This window comes from Zootoca vivipara, chromosome 4 (assembly GCF_965207765.1).
Source record: "Zootoca vivipara chromosome 4, rZooViv2.hap1.1, whole genome shotgun sequence".
NCBI classification, from domain to species: Eukaryota; Metazoa; Chordata; class Lepidosauria; order Squamata; family Lacertidae; genus Zootoca; species Zootoca vivipara.
In genome coordinates, this window is record NC_142587.1 from 49,742,415 (window position 1) to 49,762,700 (window position 20,286).

The 20,286-nt window shown below is 41.3% G+C and overlaps 1 protein-coding gene across 1 annotated transcript in view; it reads left to right on the plus strand.

Annotated features, from left to right (window-relative positions):
- The window catches only part of DSCAM (DS cell adhesion molecule), a 332,481-nt gene that overhangs the window by 303,577 nt on the left and 8,618 nt on the right, over window positions 1–20,286 (plus strand). The window lies entirely within an intron of this gene.

Sequence of the window (20,286 nt, forward strand, 5' to 3'; positions counted from 1 at the left end):
CTCGTTTTGAGTAACCTAGATCCACTTTCAGAAGTTCTAAACTACTGTACTCCAGTATTACCTAGGATTTGTGGACACTCTTAGAAGGAGAAAAAGAGACCAATTTCCAAAGTACTTTTCTTAAGGGTGTAAATACTTGATAATAACAATTGCAAATTAAAAAGGGAAATCCCTAGAGAAAATGTGAAATACGTACCAATAATCTTGTATAATAATATCTTCATTCACTTGGGATGATTATTAAAATCATGGTCCAGCCATCTCATCTGTAATAAAAAATAAATAAAAATAAAGTGACTCTCCTCCTTGGGTATATTGCCTTTTATTATGAATGATCGTCTCAATCATGGTCACTTTTGAACTGCATAGCTTTCATGGCTGTATGACATAGCTGTGTGACATTTTCCATAGAAAGAGATTTTCCTCTGTCTTGTCTCAAATTATCTACTCTTCTATAATTTATCCAAACAACAATCTGCTTCTTAGCAAGTGAATTATTGTGCATTTCTTCTAATATACATTTCTGAATGCAAATTTGCCTTATACACATTTTTGTGGAAGCAGTTCACCCTAATATAGTGCATTTTTGCATTATTTTCACTAACGTATGCACCTTCCCCAAATTTGCACTTTTTTGTACACATTTGGACTGGACAACTGTATTGCAATATTCAGAGAAGAGTGAAATTCAAAAGATAGCTGCATTTGTTTTTGGTTTTTGTTTCTGAAGGAATCCTTTCTCTGTGTCACTCTCTTCACAAAAGCACATTTTTGAACAAGTTCTTTAGACATGTCTAAGGAACTCCTATGAGAAAAGAGGACAGGGTATGCACAACGGCCTGGTTTTCACAACCCATTAAACCGTAGTTAAAATGGACTCTTCAGTGTGGAAACACAGCATGTGGTACGCACAGTTGAAGAGTTCTCACTGTACTCATCCTTGGCTCTTATTCCCCCTGCACTGCCAGAAAACAAGCCAGAGTGTGTCTTGTCATGACATCCCAACCTGAGGTTATGGCTTGTATCTCTGTAGACAAACCACGAGCAGCAAGAAAGGAGCAAATTGGTTGCTGCTCAATAATAATTATTTGGGTGGCTTCCAACAGAAATATTAGAATATGCTCAAGGTTTGTTTGGTTAGTTTCCCAGCAGTGCACCAGCAGTAGGTGAAGAACCAAGTATGAACATTTGAGCAGCATAAACCAGTGTGCTGGGTGTTCACGTTAAAGCAAAGTTTGGTTCTAACTATGGCTCAGTTCGGAACACGGGTGGCGCTGTGGGTTAAACCACAGAGCCTAGGGCTTCCCAATCAGAAGGTCGGCGGTTCAAATCCCCGTAATGAGGTGAGCTCCTGTTGCTCGGTCCCTGCTCCTGCCCAACCTAGCAGTTTGAAAGCACGTCAAAGTACAAGTAGATAAATAGGTGGGAAGGTAAACGGCAGGAAGGTAAACGGCGTTTCCGTATGCTGCTCTGGTTTGCCAGAAGCGGCTTTGTAATGCGGGCCACATGACCTGGAAGCTGTACGCCGGCTCCCTCAGCCAATAAAGCGAGATGAGCGCCACAACCCCCGAGTCGGTCACAACTGGACCTAATGGTCAGGGGTCCCTTTACCTTTTATGGCTCAGTTCATACATCACATTAACCCATCATCTGGTCCTGTGGTAATTTAGGGCATATGGCAGCCCATGTTTGCGATTTTCCTTAAAAATAGCTCGAAAACTTCATTTATTTATTTTCAGAGATTTTGAAGAAAAAAGCTCAACAAAAATAATATGGCAACCCTTGGTTTTTTAAGTCCTGGCATTAGATAATTTCTAATAATGTAACTTCTTACAATTCACCAATTCTTTGTCCTGCTTCTTATTCTGGACCACACTGGCACGTATAGTCCTAATATCTGGGCTTTCTTTTGGCACCTTTAGACACTGGTCACTTTTTGAAGTCCAACATCCTTCAAAAGGAATCCATAAATTCTGTGTAGCAGGTTTGCCCTTGGGGGAAATACCTTTGTATTTTCATGATGTTTACTGTGCATTGCTGCTGGTAGTTGATACATGTTTGTTATATAGTACATATGACTTAGCGAAGTCTAACAAGCAAGGAAGAATTAAGCATATTTGTGTGTATCTTTTTTAGTTTGGCATTCTTAAACTAATAAAAAATGAATAATGTTCCCTGCTAGTCAGTGAACAGATAATCTCTAACACAAAAAACAAATGGTTAGTTTGGTTCCTGTTGTGTGTTAAATAAACAATTCAAAAGCATCTGATATTTCTAAATGTTTTCATCACTTCTAAATCAGGCACTTGCCCATTAAAAATAATAATCTAGCACTAAAAATTCTGTCTCTTTTGTTCATGTTCAAATCTCCACAATCTGGAATATCAGAAAATCCCTTGTGGAATTTACAGATTTGTAGTCATCCCCTTGGCCTTTTAGAAGAAGAAAAAAACCAACTTGCATTCAGTTCTGCTTCTTTGGTAACTTTTAAGCATATTTTGCACTAGGAAAAATAAATTCATTACAGATTGATACCAATTAGAAACACTGCAGTGAATTTTAGCAATAGTGCAAACATTAGAAGGTTGATTCATGGTAAATTGTAAATAACCTCTATCACATTTTTACTGTGGAGCAGCTTAAATTAAAATAGAGACACAGCTCTAAATCTGGACTAGGGGGATCTAGGTGCAAATCTCTACTCAGTCACAAAGCTCAGGAAATAGTGTGTGTCTGCCTGTTTTACAGGAATGTTGTGAGGATGAAATGAGATGATCATGTGTACTCATGAGCTGCTTCTAGCAAGGGTAGGAAGCAAATTTCCATTGTTGATGGAATTCCCTAACCCATTTTACTTTGTTATGTCCAGTGCAGCTTTGTAGCATCATCTATACATCAATGACCATACAGACCCACTGGGTGAAGTAAAGTGTGAGAGGATTTTAGTCAATTTTCTTATTGATACTTTTATTCAGCGATTCAAATATATAGTTGGTCTTTGTTTACCAGAATTGCCGCCCCTCCAAACTGAGAGCATGAGACTGTCTGACTGCTAATCCTTCCTCCTCCACATGCACATGCGTTCCCCCCCCCAAAAAAACCACACCCCCCACACACATTATGTGTGGCTGCAACATAATCACACCTGGTTCACATTTCTCAGTTGATTTAATTTTAACAACTTGAAAAGCAGGGAGTTATTTAAAATGTGCATTTATAGTACTATATCTCTGAAGCCTGACTGCAATTTCCACATCTTAAAAGCAATCCTAATTGCCTAATTAGTAATGTATTGTACATGTCATCCAATCCATTCTGAGCCATTTTCTCCTCAGAGGTCAAATCAAGAGAGCAGAACCTTATTTTCTCTCCCGGCCAATTTCGTTCCAGTTGCATTATTTTTCAATACCTGTGCTTTGTTGCAGATAGTATTTAAGACACTGCATCTAACTTGCCTAGAATCCACTGCAGTTCCTTGCCTGTGCAGACTATTTATGATCTGATGTTTGCTTTTATACATGCAAGAAAATCAGTTAAATGAAACCGCTTAGGACACTTGAAACCACAAGACCATGAAATTAGCATTTACTTTTTTAAACTGCAGTGAAGCACCATAAAAATGAAATATTTAATTATTCAGTACATTTCGACCGCAATTACATTTGCCTACGAGAAACCAATAAAACCAGCAGGAAAAGGTTTCCAAATCTTAATTTTTTTAAAAAAACCATACCCTGGAACCACTGCGATTCTCCTACGTAAACAAATCAGATTCCTCAGTTGCCAACATTTTTAGATTATTTGCATTAGGAACTGCTTACTCTGTTCCCTACAAGTGAAGATGTATGGGCTGAGTCAATAGACTGCCTACTCCTGTCCTCTGTCTGATTAAGCTTCCTTATGATGCTATGACACCACACCAGCAGCAGGAACTGTGGCTTACTGGCATTTCAGCTCAGCACCACATAGCAGGGTCAGGAGACATCTCTTATTTCATCCCTGGACAGCTGCTTATCCAGTTGGATAAACAATGCTTGTCTAGAGCAGGGATGGGCTCTACTTTCCATCAGCCTTAAGCAGCATAGCCAATGATCAGCAATTGACACAGATGGTACCACAAATTCAGGAGTACCACAGGTTTCCCATTTGTGGACCAGAGGAACCATAGGCCTGATTCAGTAGGCAAGTAGTTTCATCTGTTCCAATTTTGGTGGGAAACAAGGGGTGCTGAATTCCGAACCTTACTGAAACAATGCAGGCTTTCCTCAACTGCTCTAGGGAAGAAGTTACAAATTCAGAGGCAACATTAATCCTAAACTTGGCAAATGAAGTGCACTGTGTGGTTCAATGTTAGTTGCCAAGAAACCTTATACTCCTAGATTTACAATAATTTATGGTCAGCCCAGATTTATTATTTATTATTGCTCCTGTGGGTGATAAAATCCCCTTGACAGAATGGGTAGAGTGGTACCTGCCCCCCTGAAGAGCTAGGTAAGTATCTTTGCATGGCAAGACATCACAGTGGGCAGTTGTTGGCGTAGGAATAGCAAGCAGATTGGTCCTTGCTTGAATCTGCTAGGGTCTGATAGTTACTGTCTATAGGGCTAAGGTAGGCTGACTACCTTGTACTGACACACAACAAAGATTATTCTGCTCCTGGGGAAAGAGGCTCATTAGCAGTCTTTATTACTTATCTGCATTCCGCTTGCTTAAACTAAATAAAACAGTTTCAAGAGTGAAAGGCCCAGGCAGGCAGAATTTGAGTAACATGCATTTGGACCAAAAAAAAAATCCCAACTTTGATTAAATTCGTCTAGCACAGCAGTTTTCACATCCTGCTCCTGCTTCCTTTCCACACTGATCAAAGTATTCTATGGCAGAGGTTCCCCAAACTGTGGTTTGTGGACCACCAGTGGTCCATGAGTTTCATGCAGGTGCTCTGTGGCATGTCTTTGGACTTGTGGTTAAATCCATCCCTTTAAATATTCATATTGATTTTTAATTGTATTTTTGTTGCTGCCTTTGTCATTTTACAATTTGAGTTCAATGGAATTCAAACATCAGGTCATTCGGCAACACCCTCAGCAATTTTCAAGTTGTCCATGGGGCGTTTAAGAACCACTGTTCTAGAGAGCTTCCACAGTAGGTGAAAGGTTTAGTGTTGACTTTGTTTACTCACTTTTTACAACAAAACTACTGTGTTTCTCATATTATAAGACACGTCTTATATTTATTTTTTCCTCAAAAAAAACACTATGACTTATTTTCAAGGGATGTCTTATTTTTTCCCTCCTCCTCCTCCTCCTGCCGCGGCCGGCATTACTGCTGCACCTATCACTATGTCTTATTTTCGGGGTATGGCTTATATTCCTTGAATGCTTAAAAATCCTGCTATGGCTTATTTTATGGGTATGTCTTAAAATATGAGAAACAGGGTACAAGGTGCTGTAATCAAATAATTGTCCTCTTGTTTCCCATGGCTCAACTTTTCTCAGATTGTAGACTATATATGATAGACTAACATGATCCCTGCAGGTATGGATGGCTGTAATGCTACTACCGTATTCTTTCTTTTCCAAGCTGTGTACCGACATGTGCAGTAGTGTGTCAGCAAACCTATCACTACTTAGCATGCCTTCACCATTAAATTTCTGATCAGTGGCATTTTATCACTCTCTGTATTTACTTTTTTTTTTTTTACAGTGCAACCCTAACCAAGTCTACTCAGAAGTAAATCCTACTGAATTCAATAGGACTTACTCCCAGGCAAGTGAAGTTAGGATTGCAGCCTTAGAGTGCAGTCCAAACCTCCCACTGCCAGCAGCAGGGCTTCTTAGTCTTTTAAAAAATGTCTGCCTATGTGACTTCCTCACTATGTATTCTGGTAGATACATTTTCTCAATAACATTTTTAAACTACCAAATCTAAGATATGGAGCACGCAATTAATTCTTGCTATAAAAATCCAACAGCATTTTTAGGGGACCTAATCTTTCAAAATGCATCTATGAGCCTAAAAATAATTGTAAAAGCTTGCACTTTTTGTTCTTGTATCATCATTAACATCATTTTATTTTCCTTCCGCAAGAATTATTAGCTATTAGAACATTTGTCAGAACAAAGTTGCTGTGCAATGCTTACCTGTCCTTAGGACTGGAAAGTGCAGAGATATCTCTTATTCACTCGTCCTACCTTTGGCTAAGACTGAGATTAATAGGATTGTCTCATTATTAATCATTGCACCAGGTCACCTTCAGAGTTTGCAGAATTGCATGCACATCATGCCACAAATCCTACAGTCCTTAATGACTCAAGATGCACCTTTTACTTGCTCCTCTGACACTAAAGCTGAAATTAATTTAGAAAGAAATTCTCATGAAATTTCTCATAACCTGAATTTACTTAGAAAAACTCATAGTTATATCATCTTAATTTGAACTGGGACGCCAACTTGGGCCCCAGATTATGAGTGCCCAACGGCACACGTGACGTGATGTGATGTCATGACGTCACATTGTGCATGGCATGGTATCACCTGATGAGGCCTTGGACATGAATTCCAAGGTCCTGTGATATCTCAGTTGTGACTTCTGGTTTCTCCTGGAAGTTGCTTCAGAGGCCTCATGAGGTTTTGGACACAACCTCCAAGTCCTTGCAAGGCCTTTGATGCAACTTTTGGGGCCTCACAAAGCACCAGAAGTTGCATCGGAGGCCTCACAGTGTGGGTGGCAAAGGCCCCTATAGTTGAACACCTCACTCCAATTTTGTTTAATCTGCACTGGCTTCCTTTTTGAAGGCAATTCAAAATGCCAGTTATTTATAAACCCCCAAGTCAGGGTGAGCAACCTTTTGTGCTCCAGAAGGTCACATGCAGGAGTGGATGGATGGTTGGGAGCTGCATGCCAGTAGGTGAGGCCTGGGCTGGGGACAGAAGGGGCCATTCTCTCTCTCTCTCACACACACACACACACACTCACACGAAAGATGTGCGTGAGGAGTGTTAACCCATCCCTGAGTAGTAGAAACCTTGCTCTGCCTTCCACCTTCTTTGGAGGTGCTATTGGCTGAGATATGAGACAGGAACTTCTCCATAACACACTCAGGTTGTGGACCCTCTTCTCTATAAAGGTTTTGTTGGTTCCCTCCTTTTTAATCTTAGGCCCTTTATTAGATCTGGGCCACATGCAGTTCCAGAGTATTGTTACATGCCACCCCATTCTCTGAGCAGTGCAAAATTATGATTAGTCTGGCACTGATTAACTATGTACATGAACAGAGATTATTAGTTCACATTTTCAGGACTGAGCCATGCATTGCAGATATGGTCTCCTATGCTCTAACATGCACTGGCTCAGAGGAAACAAGCAATTTTTTGTCTGTTGGTTGGCATACTTTGTTCTTTTAATTTAGAGAACAAGCATTTTGGATAATGAATGGTTAAACTGATTTTGGGGTGGAGGAAAACTTTAAGCAGCTGGAAGCAAGTTTTCCTCACATTTGAAAAGCTTTTTCGTTAAGTTTTTTTAGCAATGGATGTGTTGATGTAAGCAATACATGACTTCAGAAACTTTTTGTCGTGTGATATGACTAACCCCCCTTTTTAAAAAAATGAATTAAATCTTATCTGGAAATCATACTAAGACCCTTTCTTACAGTGGTACCTTGGTTTGCGACCGCAAACCGCGGAGGCGGTCGCTTCCCGAAGGCACGCTTCTGCGCACACACACGCTGCGCAGATCGCTTCTGCACATGCAACACCACGGAACCTGGATGTAAACACTTCCGGGTCCGTGGCGGTCGCTCGCCGAAGCAGTCGCAAACAGAGGTAGACGTAGACCGAGGTTTGACTGTACAGGGAAACTCTTTCCCTGTCCCTAGTGTGGAGAGAATAATGGATGCTTTTTTGTTTTGTTTTTAGAGAGAAAGGGGCAATGGGGCTCTGCACATGTGTAATAGGATATGGCACACTTTCCTAAATGAGAACTATGCAAGTCCTATTGCGATAAAAACAGCAAGCTGAAAAATTGCAGTCCTACCAAGTCAAAATGTTACTAGCCACCACCAAAGCACACCCAAAAGTAAACATATGGGAGGAACTCAACGTAGCAATAAGCGGATCACTCTGTCAGCTGGTTTGATGGAATGAACTCTCCTATCTGTCACCCCACCCCACTCCCATGTGCTGTTCTGGGGGTTCTCCTGACCCCACATGCCAGTGGTGGACATGCAAGGGGGCAAGAGTGGGGGAAAGCTCAATTGCCCTAGCTGAAGTCCTTGCGCAGGCTTCCACCAGCAGGACCCATTTGTTTAATCTAGCCCTATGTTGTGAACACAGCAGAAAGCAAGAACAGTCCTCCTCACAGCCTGATTTTGTCTTTCCATGTTTGCTCAGAAGAATGTTCAGTGGAACTTACTCCTACCTAAGTGTGGCTAGGGTTATGGCCTTAGACCAGGCATCCCCAAACTGCGGCCCTCCAGATGTTTTCGCCTACAACTCCCATGATCCCTAGCTAACAGGACCAGTGGTCGGGGAAGATGGGAATTGTAGTCCAAAACATCTGGAGGGCCGAAGTTTGGGGATGCCTGCCTTAGACTGATCATCCTTGGGATTTGTATTACCATGCCCCCCATCATAAACAGCCTTAAAACTTGTAACTGTTCCCTTACCTTCAGCAGTAATTTTTAAAATATATGACCTAACATCATGCTTTGCTCCAGTACTTCCCTTCTGAAGAGACAATAAAACAGGCTCTTATTATTACTTGCTGCTCTCTGATCCCAAGCTTGAAATGAACAGGAGGGGGCAAGGAGGGCAGAAACCTTATTTTGCAGGACTCATCGTGACTATAAAGAGACTGCTCAGTACAAGGGGTGGAAATACGACGGTCACATTAATATAAAAATGGTTTCCAAAAATTAATTCTGCAAGTCAGGCAAAAGAGATGAGAGACTGCTATGTTTTCAATTCCAGCTTTCTTTGTTTTAGTAGTATCATTTCTTATGGGTGGATACTAATGTTATATATCTGAGGGTCAGGGTGGATACTAATGTTATATATCTGAGGGTCAGGAATCCTTGGGCATCTTCTGCAGATCACCCAGAGATCCACCAGTAGATCAATATCTCCCCTGCTGTCCTGCTTCAGCCACTTCTACACAACCACTGGCTTAAAAAAAACACCTTAAAATCACAACTTATATTCATAATTAGCTTGTTTAACTGGGGGAGGGTCTTTTTAAATATACTGTTATGCTTTGCTTGAACAAAAAGAATGTTAGCCATCCAAATTAGGCTGAAGATCTGACATAATTGCTAAGGGAGTGTTGAGTCTTCTCGAGTTTTCATTAGTTAGTACCATCTGTCATCCATCACTTGTGCTGCCCGGGCCTTTGTGTTATGTTCTCCACCGTTGCAGGCTGCATGATTTGTCATCTCGATCCATTTCCCACCTAAATACCAGCCTTGCTTTTGTATTGCCTCAGATACTCCTGTGATCTGAGAATCATTGATAATGTTGCACGTTGCCTGGCAGTGAAAAACCATCCCCAGGACATTTGTGTTGTCCCGTCCCCGGCCCAATTACCATCACCATTTAGGGAGAATATGAGGTGTGCTAGAGAGGAGCAAGTTGCTCGTTGTAGTTCTGTACATACATATCCTTCTAGGGTGTTTATTTCATTCCCTTCCACCCACTCAGCGTTACAGCAGAACATTCGGAAGCTGTCCCAAGATTCTAATAACCAAAAACTTGTGAAATGGATAAATTCGGTTCTTTAGCTGTGCATTTCCACTGTGTGGTTTATAAGGCAGCAGCCTTTTCTTTCTTTCTTTTAATCAAGTCTTGATTTGCTTGGAGCAATTTGGACATTGATTCAGCTTGTCAACCTTGTTTCATAAAGGAACTGTGAAGCATTGAACAGTGATGAGAGAATCATATGAGCAGGCAAGTGCAACAGCATTACAAGAGATGGCAGAGAAGTGAGCCAGGCCGGAAGGATTGTTTTAAAAGCAGCAATTGGGAATCTCAAAATATTTCGCTTCAATGGAATGCAAAGCTCCAACATGGTTTCTCGCTCTATGTTTCTTTTCACGAGTTAATTCTAAAATGTTTTGGGATAATTCAGTGGGTAGCACATTAGACTCTTAATCTCAGAGTTGTGGGTTTGAGCCCCACGTTGGGCAAAATATTTCTGCATCGGACTAGATGATCCTCTTGGACCCTTTCAGCTCTACAATTCTATACATCACATATATATTATAAAAATGTATTGCTGATAACCTGTGCAAGTCAGTGACACTGAGGCCTCTAACAGCCATATTACACCAGAACTGCTATATCATACAGTAAATTAGGTGAATTGATGTTGTAATACATTCTCAGCCAAGGCTGAATTAACCATTACACTGAGCACTCCATAGTATAAAGACCCCACAACACGGAAGCAACTGATATGGCTTACTTTTCTATGAATTTCAAGCGCACAGAGTTTGCCTACCCCTGTTCAGTGCACCAGGCCCATTATGAATTCTCCCTAGCTCAGAAAATGAGGGTAGCGTACGCATCATCTGACACAATGATCCTTCAGAATCTGCACTGCAGTTCTCAGCCAAGTAGTGTACAGTATACAAAAAATGCATATACTATGGTAACATGTGTGCAAGAATCATGTATTAGTGAAAATAACATACAAAATTGCATTAGGGGAAATTGCTTTGCAAAAAAAAAAAAACCACAACCCACTGTGTATATTAGGCCAAATAGTCTATTAGAATAAATTTTCACTAAAATGTTGATAGATGTTCAGGATAAATTGGGGGGGGGGGGAAATCCCCAAACTGATGTGTAAAAAGTGGAGAACTGAGCTTAAGACCGGGGGGGGGGGGTGTGAGAAATGGAGAGAAACTGAAACTGATAAATTCACTCATCTCTAGTCATGATCCAGCAGTTGAAGACCAATGCCATAGTGAAACAGGGTTAGTGTGTCAATACTGTGCAATTGGGAGAATCAAGTGAGAGGACACAAAGGTGTGCGAGAGTGCCCGCCATAGTCTATGCATGTCTGCTGGTTGGGGCGTGCATCTTAAGGAGCATACTCTGAAACTCTTGGGTTACAATTCTGTATCGTTCTCCATGGCTATGACCTAATGACAGTGGTTTTCCACTTCTGGCCTGTGCCAGTGTCATGTTTCTGCAAATCTATAGGACTTTTGAGTTATTGCATCTTCACATTTTATATTATTGGTCATTTCTCTGATTTCTATGAACACCGAAGATATTTTAGATTTTAGAACCTTGTTGTTTCATGAATACTGCCAGCTACTGTGAACAAAAATTGTACTGTTGGCATAACAGTATCAGCATAGAAAATTTATTCAGGAGTTTTGGTGGTTTCACATTGCAGCTGTTTGGATACATTATCTAATTGTGTGGCTTGCATATAAACATCTAATTAAATCGGTGCCGTGAGATATCTGCAGATTCTGTTCAAGTAAGAGCGAAGATTGCAAACATTTTTTTATGAATGATGAGTTAATTTGGTGGATTTTAACTATCATTTTGGTGGAAGACTGACACTCATACACAAAACCCCACTAAAATTGCTTTATCAGAATTAATTGTCCCCCTAGTCTTTCCACGCCAGTTTTATCCCACCTATAATCACAGGACTGATGGTCCTGCCTCTGGCTTACTGCTCAGGCTGCAGCTTCTATTTCTCCTCTGCCTCTGGTGTCCAGAAGCCTTGTCACTCACTGTGATCTGACCCTTCCAGAACTCAGTATTGAGTGCCTGATAAACTGACACTTCCTTTGTATTTTCCCCCCTATTCCTGCTGTCTTTGTAGTTCAGCCTCCATGACAGACAGTGATCAATTTCATATCTACATACCAGGTTCGTCCCCCCCCCCCCGGGTAACAATGGACCCTGAAATCATTAGTAAAGCCAGTTATAAAAGATTACTATTTTTCCGCTTTGACAGTGACAGAACAGAGAAATCCATTTATGTATTTATTTTCCAAAAAAAAATATTCATTTTAAAATAAAACATAATACAATAAAAACAAATACCTCACAACACATACACATAAACTAAAAAAAAATAACAAAGAGAAAAACATAACAAAATGCAAAGAAATCAATATTTTTAACCCTCATTTTACTTAACATTGTCTTGTGGACTTCCTCGATTCTCACCCTTCTGATTTTCATATTTTTCTAAACAACTTTATTTTGTCCTTAGCAGTTTTCATACACCAAAATTTCCCCATTATCTTATAAACAAACCATTAATTATTTTAAACTATTTATATTTCTAAAAACTTTCCTCTCTTAATTCTTTTTCACTTTTTGTCCACCTCCTCCTATCCCCCCATTCCCCCGGCCTCCTCCTGCCACGAGAAGGTCCCGGGGCAGACGGTCGTGAGGTGGTCCTTATTATAGTTGAGCTTCTCCCTACCTCCCCCCTCTCCTCCCCCTGCCACCAAGAGGCTCCAGGATAGAGCCTCTTACATTTACGGTACTATTTTACTATAATAAACATTTTCTTCAATTCACACCTACATATCATAATTTTACCCTCCCTAGCCTAAAATCTTCTCCAAGAAAAATTCATATGGCTATTCATTCCTTTATTTTCTCAAATATCATCTTCATCTTCATCTGTTCCTGCCTCACCCTCACCCCGGTCTCTTTTCCCCAGTCGATACAGCAAATTCCATAATACAGCCCGTGTTCAAATCCATATTTATTCAATCCTATAACCACTACAATTTCATTTCTCATCCCACTCCCGTTCTCACATAATTCACCACCCAAATTTTTGTTCTCCCCTCCCTCTGCCCTCCTAACTCCATAAGATCCCTCTCTTGCCATTCCCCAAACAACACATTTTCCCTCCCTCTTTGTAAATTCAGTCCCAAAATTAATTCTTGTTCTTCCATCCCTGCAGTATCAAAGTTCCCTGATGCGCCTTGTTGAGTTTTCTCTCCTTCTTTCTCCTCTTTAAAGTCTATCGCCTTATCTTCAGGGACCGATTCTTCATCTTTTCTTTCCTCCACTGTAATTTATTTAATTTCCAATCCAACTTCCTTTTCCTCAACTAATTTCTCAGTCTTTTCCAATAGCAAACTAAACCGATGCTGCCCATTTGTAAGTTCCCACAGCATATTTAGTACTCTCTGTTGAAAACCAGGTGCAGCTCCGGATGTTGACATTCTTTCCAACTTCAAGGGCAGAGCCGAGATTAGAGAACTAGAAGTAACGGAGTCTATACTTGAAACTCATAAAGGCAGAAATTGTATCCAAAATGGCTAAAAAAGTTTCCATAGAGATTCCTTTTCCAAGCTTTAGATTATTGTAGCCTTTCAGTAAAAGAACAGTTGCAGTTTTTAATGCCAGCTGTCAAAAGTATCTATTCACTCCATTGCAACAGTTCACACTCCAGGCAATAAACACATTCCATTCCTTTGTGACATCATGATAGGGTCTTGCTGATTCTCCTGGGGTGCCGATTCCAGGGCAAAGGAGAGGCTTTTCCCAGACCCAATTGCTGCTTTTTGCAGGGATTTTCCTTTAAAAAGGCTCTTCCCCCCCTTCACCCTTCCTAAGAGGGGAATTTATGTTCATTCCTTGGAGGTTTAAAGCTCTTCAAATTCCTTTACGGCTTCGGGACACGTTACTGCTTCCCAGTCAATCAGTGGGTAGAGATCGACTTCCGTTTTTTATCTCTCTCACCCGTGGCCAGATTTTCCTAATTTTGATCCGATAAATCAATGTACTCACAGTCTGTTGCTTTTGACAATTTTCCTTGGAAGAATCAACTACTGCGCTCTCCCAGTCACGCAGCTTCACGCTGTCAGAGTTAGCGATCTTAGTCTGATGTGCCACAGCTCTACCCCCTTGCTCTCGGGGGCTCAAAACAGAGCCATACCGGGGAGGGGGGAGCCCGCTTTTGGCGCCCGCCAGACGTCGGGTCCCCAAAATGCTCAATTTGGGGCTCTTCTGAGGGTTCCGCTGTGCTGGAGCGGTTCCCCCCACCTCTGAAGTGCCGAGGTCCGCTCCACTGAACGGACCTCCGACTGAGAAGATGGCGCGGTTGACCAGAAGTCCCAGAGAAATCAATTTAAACCCTTTTTTTTTGTACTACACATAGTCATTCAGTGTATCCAAAGAAGGAACCAAAAATACAAGTTGGAACACTTTAATTTCAATTGAAATGAAAGCCCACATACATTCTAAACACAATGTTTCTGTTAAACTTTTACAGTCTCTTGAATTTGGACCTCAACGTGATCTGACAAGTATTTTGGTTCACCTATTGTAGCAAATGAAGCACGTGATCTTGCTTTAATGAGATATGGCTTGGGAATTACCTTAGAAAGCTGTTACAGGATATGTAACCAGAAACAATTGTTTCCCTAGGAACAGTAACTGATGCAGCCTCTTCATAAGGTTCTCAGGTCAGTTACAGGTCTTGCTGCTAGCCTTCAACAAGGCTACTTTTCATTATGCTATTCACTTTTTCTTAAGTGGTTGGGTTCAGAGCAACATAAGGCTCCCTAACGATGAGAAGCATTAATTGGTACTTGCCTGAAGGAATGTGACATGACGACTATGGATGATATAATATACAAGCTAACAAGCATAATTCTACAAAACCCTAAGGATGAAGATCAAAACTCTCTCCATAGGGCAAATGGGATTTCCCCTATGTACTGGTGCAGTAGGGCGACAGGCAAAACGCCAACTAATGGATGGGTTTTCTTATCATCTTTGGATAACTATTGGTGTCCAGAAACCATACAACATTTCATTGCTTGCTTCCTCAAAAAACAGCACAATATGAAAACTACAAGATTGGATGGCAGGGTGTTTAGAAGAGGGGTGGTCATCAGGGAGCACACTAGATTGGTGACATACTTTTTAGACATGCATCATTTCACAACACAGTAATTCAGTTTTACTAGCAAACCAGAGATTAAACTAACCCATTTCCAGCCTTGGGACAAACACGGGGAGCATTAATGCAACACACCTACACACTGCAGCCAACACACTAACATGTCGCGAGACACAGTTTGGAAAGCTCTGCCATACACCTTCACCTTATTTTTTCAGTCCATGGTCCTTGTAGCTAGAAATCTCTCAGCATAAATAAGAAATTATTGACTTTTGGCCTCAGTAGATTAATTAGCAAGACTAATACAACACATACTCGCAACACCATTCAAATCTGCTGAACTTAAGGAGACTCGGTTACTATAACTACTTTGTACAGACAGTCAGTCAAGGAAGTTATGCCAAACCATGCCAAGCCTTGGATTCTGAATATCTTCAAATTCAGATCATTCTGACAATGGTTGACTAGTTAGGCCCCATTTACTTGACACCTGAAGCAGCACAATAGATCCTATTCCAGTGTGTTTAGAAGGTATTTTTCTATGTAGATTGGGTAGGTGGCACAGTTATGCACCTGACAATGCCTATCCCATTAAAGGGTATTGGTAGTGGTGTGTGTGTGTCCAGAAAGTCTACCCTAACTATGCCTAGATACAGACAACCCTTGCACCACACATCCGTAGCAGATGTATTACCTAATTCTTCTTATTCAACAAGATAGGACAGATGAGCACAACATTTCAGGTGGTGATGTGAACACCATGGCAAATTACCTCCATGTGTCCACATGTTATGTTTGCATGACTGTATGCTCAAGCCTTGTCAGGATGATTCAGGTATAAAAGACCAATGACTATAGAAGTGGCATTGTAGCATAACTGATAGGGGACACAAAATCAGTCTGGCTGTATATACTAGCTTTAATTAAAACAGTGCAGAGAGTAATCTGTTACTGTGGCTGAAAAGTGATCTAGATCCCAGAAAATTGGGTAGTGCTTGCCAATAACGTGTTTACCAGACTTTGTTCTCAATGGGATTTTTGCCAAGTTGAAATGGCTCTAACAGGGGTTGCAATTTAGCCTGTGACATCATGTTCAGAATGGCTCAGTCAGTAGAGCACGAGACTCTTAATCTCAGAATCATGTTGGGCAAAAGATTCCTGCATTGCAGGGAGTTGGACTAAATGACCCTCACGGTCCCTTCTGGCTCTACAATTCTGTGATTTTATGTGTTAGGCAGGTAAAGGTACAGCTCCAAAAGAATAATTAGAAACTCTTTGAGCTCCTAACTGTTCCTTTGCAAGCAGGGCAGGCTGACTGCTGATTGACACTGACAGCCAACCCTGTTGGGATCAGTTGAATTGCATGTTGTCCATTAAGTGTCTCCCCAGTACAATTGAGGGGACACTGTCTGCGAAGCAGGGGGGGGGAGGTCCAGTTGCAGGTTGCTTGCAAACAGACTTCAAAGGGGCCCCTTAGAAGTTGTCACCTGACATAATGAGGCCAGGTGGGCAGCCCTAATCACCTGTTCAAGTTGGCCCGCAAGGATGGAGCATAACGGTGATGTAAAGAATCTGGACCAACCCTAATATAGCTGGTAAGAGGCTGCATATGGTTTCCAGGATGAACCCTGGACTCAGCTAGATTGGTAAAGAAAAATGGTTTTATATGTGTTGTATGTGCGATATAACATTGTGCCACTAGATGGCGACGTGGAGCCCATTTTTCTCTACCTGATTTCCCTGTTTAAATTTACAAAGCTTTCAACAGTAACACTTCTTTGATGTGTCTAGATTCAGCCCCGTCTCTGCCAGAGCAGGTCAATGTTCTTCTACAACTTGGCAACTGTGATGTGGCAGGAGTGCTAAGGATTATTTCAGAGCTGACTGGTGGGCTAGGAAGGTGAACTGAGGTCAAGTTGCAGTGCCCAATATATGAAGTATTAGTACAGTGTCTTTCCCTTATTGAATTTTTGATCCAAACTTACTCCAGGAACACACTACATGGTTTCCTCTGTTCTCAAATGAACTCCAGTGGTAAATGAGCATCCTTTGACATTTTGCATTATTAAAGAATTTCCATTCAGTGTATGCAGTCATCAGCAAGTTAATAAAATGTAGGGTACATGAGTGATAAGTTTAATATGTTTTCTATCCTTTATCAAGTGACTGGAAGATCGGTTTCGGCATGTCCTCTTAAAAATATATGAACCAGCTTATGTGACGAGCCAAGAAGGGAACAGAGCTTGTAGTATATGGTGCCTCTTCTATCATTCTTTCATGATTTATTTAGAATGTTTCCAAGATTCTAATGCAGAGTTCATATTGATTTTACACAGCAAGATTCAGCTCACAAGTTCCTGCAACTTTGCTGCTGCATTAATGTAGAACTTTTAAAAGTCCTGTCTAATCTGTGGTGATGTGGAAACTGGCAGAATTGGACACCTACTGACTACTTCTTGGGTTTAGACTATTTTTGTAGTGAAAGAACAGTTGTTTCAGCTGCAGCCACAATTTTGACGTCCCTTGAAGAGTGTGTTGCCTAAAAGGAAGTGAAGGAGGATCTGTGATGTTTACTTGTACTTCCTTACTGAGGGGAAAGTAAACTTGTTCAGCTGAAGATTTTGAAGCAAAATCTTCTTACGTTAGAAAACTCACCTTATTCATTGAAATAATCCATGTAGAGGTTATGGGGTCATAGTGTGTAGCCCTGCCCCATTGCTGCCAACAAAAGTGTTGGCCACATGCACTGCTGGCCATGCTTTCCATGGCTATATGAAGGAATCCTATATACACATGTATAGAGCAGCTCCACATGAGGCGGCATCTTCATCCATCTGGGATTCCACCTTGAATGGAGCAGTTCTTTGTGTGGTGTGCATGCTATGTGATATGGGGCCCAATCACATCATTGCTGAATGTATAACTGCATGGCTAGCAGGCACATTGGTGAGGGGGGCAGAGAGAATTTGGGAATAGGAACTGCTGGGAACAATAGGTCTTGCTGAGAAACCAGCCAGAACCAGAGAGTCATTTTCAACCCCAAAGATAAACAGGTGAGGACCAATGCAACAGAAGATGTAACATCATTGGGTACACTGAGCCCAAAGAGGGATGCCAGGGATTTTGGCCAATGTGATGTGGACCAGTCCCTATGTGGGACCACACACACCCCATTACCCTCCTTTAACAAACTAACAAGCAACCCTGTGTCAGAGAGAGGTCTGCTATTTTTATCTCCTATGGGCAAGACTAAATGTTATGAGGCATGGAATCATGGAATTTGAAGGGTCCACAAAGGTCAGCTAAATCCAACCCCCTGCAACACAGGCATCTTTTACCCAATGTGGGGCTCGAACCCACGACCCTGAGATTAAGAGTCTCATGCTCTACTGACTGACCAAGCTATCACTAATGATGCTAATACTTCCCAAAGGAAAACACCCCCTTCTGCCTGGTCAGTTCTTCCCTACAAATCCTCCTCTCCACACATTTGTGTTGGCATGGCAAACACAGGATTATGAAAATGCATTTCCTAAGCAGCACACAGCTTCACCCCCAAGGAGATTGGTCCATTATTTGGTATGCAGTTAATTAAATTGTAATAGGAAATATATTTTTTTCAAATGCCTGTTGCTTAATCACCTACTCCAGGAATGACAATACTTCCAATTACATGGTCCCAGTGCAAATGTTGATGCATGAGGAATGTGTGTGCAGTCCCACCACACACTCTGGGGAAGTACCTTCACTAGGGGTTCATCCCCAAACAGGTGTGCAAGTGGTATCCATTGTGCACATGGTGCTTAGCTGGATTCATGCCATGGAAATGTAATGGAACATTTCCATTTTTCATGGCACTTTCCAGATCTGGAGACAAGGAAGCAATTCATTGACTGCTCACAAACTTAGTCCCGGTGGAATCAGTCCTTAACTTAAGGTGATGTTATTGCCTATACCACAAAATGTGTATTGGACGGACAGATGCTTATTGTTGCACATGCTTTTCTTATCCAAATGGAAAGCTCAAATATTTTAAGTTATATTAGAAAAACCGTCATTTCTGAATAGCTTTTGTAGTAATTAAGCCTCAGTTCATGAATTATTAAGCACACTCATTTTCAGTGCTCTTGAGTTGAAAGGTTTGCTTTCATTCCTAATAAAGCACACACACCACTGAAAAGAGGTAATTAGAGTATCAAAGCCAGTGAAGCATCTTATTACTTAAAGCTTTTCCTAGAAATGTTATCATTTGGCTGCATTGTCCTTTAGGAAGATCTAACAAATCTTACTTGTGCAATTATGAAAATTGAACATTTTTCATATTTCTGGCTGTGAAATCTCCACTTTTAAAACATTGTCATTAGTTTTGATCTGTTCTGTTGATCAGACGTAATCTTAAAACTCCACATGGAGCCCTATAATATTTACTTCCCTTCAAAAACACTTTTTGTTCCAACTCTGATCCAAAGAAAAGGAAAAATGTAATGCAAGATTAACAGCCCTCTTTCAGTATTATTTTTTATATTCAGTCCATCTATAAGCTCCATGAGTCTTGGTACAATGACAGGTACATCAGCACATCAACCGAACTAGTTGTTTTCTGGCCTACAAACTGACTCTCATAGTGGCACACAGGAGGAATTCAAGAGGCTTCCTCCTATTAAATCAGACTAATGGTCCATCTCTCTCCATATTGTCCATGCTGAATGGCAAAAGGTCTGCTGGATTTCAGGCAGGGAACCCTCCCAGCCCTGGCTGGAGATGGCAGAGATGGAACCTAGGGCCTACTGCATAGAAAGCACACGAATCTTCTACCACTGGGCTGCATCCCCTCTTCAGAGGGGTCAGCTGGTGCTAACAAGCCAGGAGCAGTCACTTTTTCTAGAAACAGCATCATGCAAAACTACACACCAGCAATAAAGAGAGAGACGGTGCAGCAAAAGGACCTCAGGTAAGCACCAGGGCAAAGCTAACCTGTGCACAAACCGAAAGAAATGTAAAGTGCCACATGTCTGCAGCCCTACCAGCCTGAGTATAGCAGGCACCTCTTATAATGGAATTGTGCCTGGGGGAGACTGTACTAAGCCGCGATGGGTCTGCACAGTATTCTGCTGCAGCACCATCAGCACAAACCAGTTGCCACATTATTGCAGCTGTGCATGGGACTGCATGCATGGCTACTGTTTGAGCAAATGCCATATTGCTTGCAAGCCATTACCAGGAAACAGATGTGAAAACAAATCGAAACACTGTTTGAAAAACGTTTGGTGCGCATAAAATAATTAGGATTTAAAATGGTAAATTGAAAGAGCACACAAAGCACAATTTATACCCTCATGTCAGAGATGCCAAGAGGATTTCCTGGGCCTTGTACACTGTGCGTGGATTGG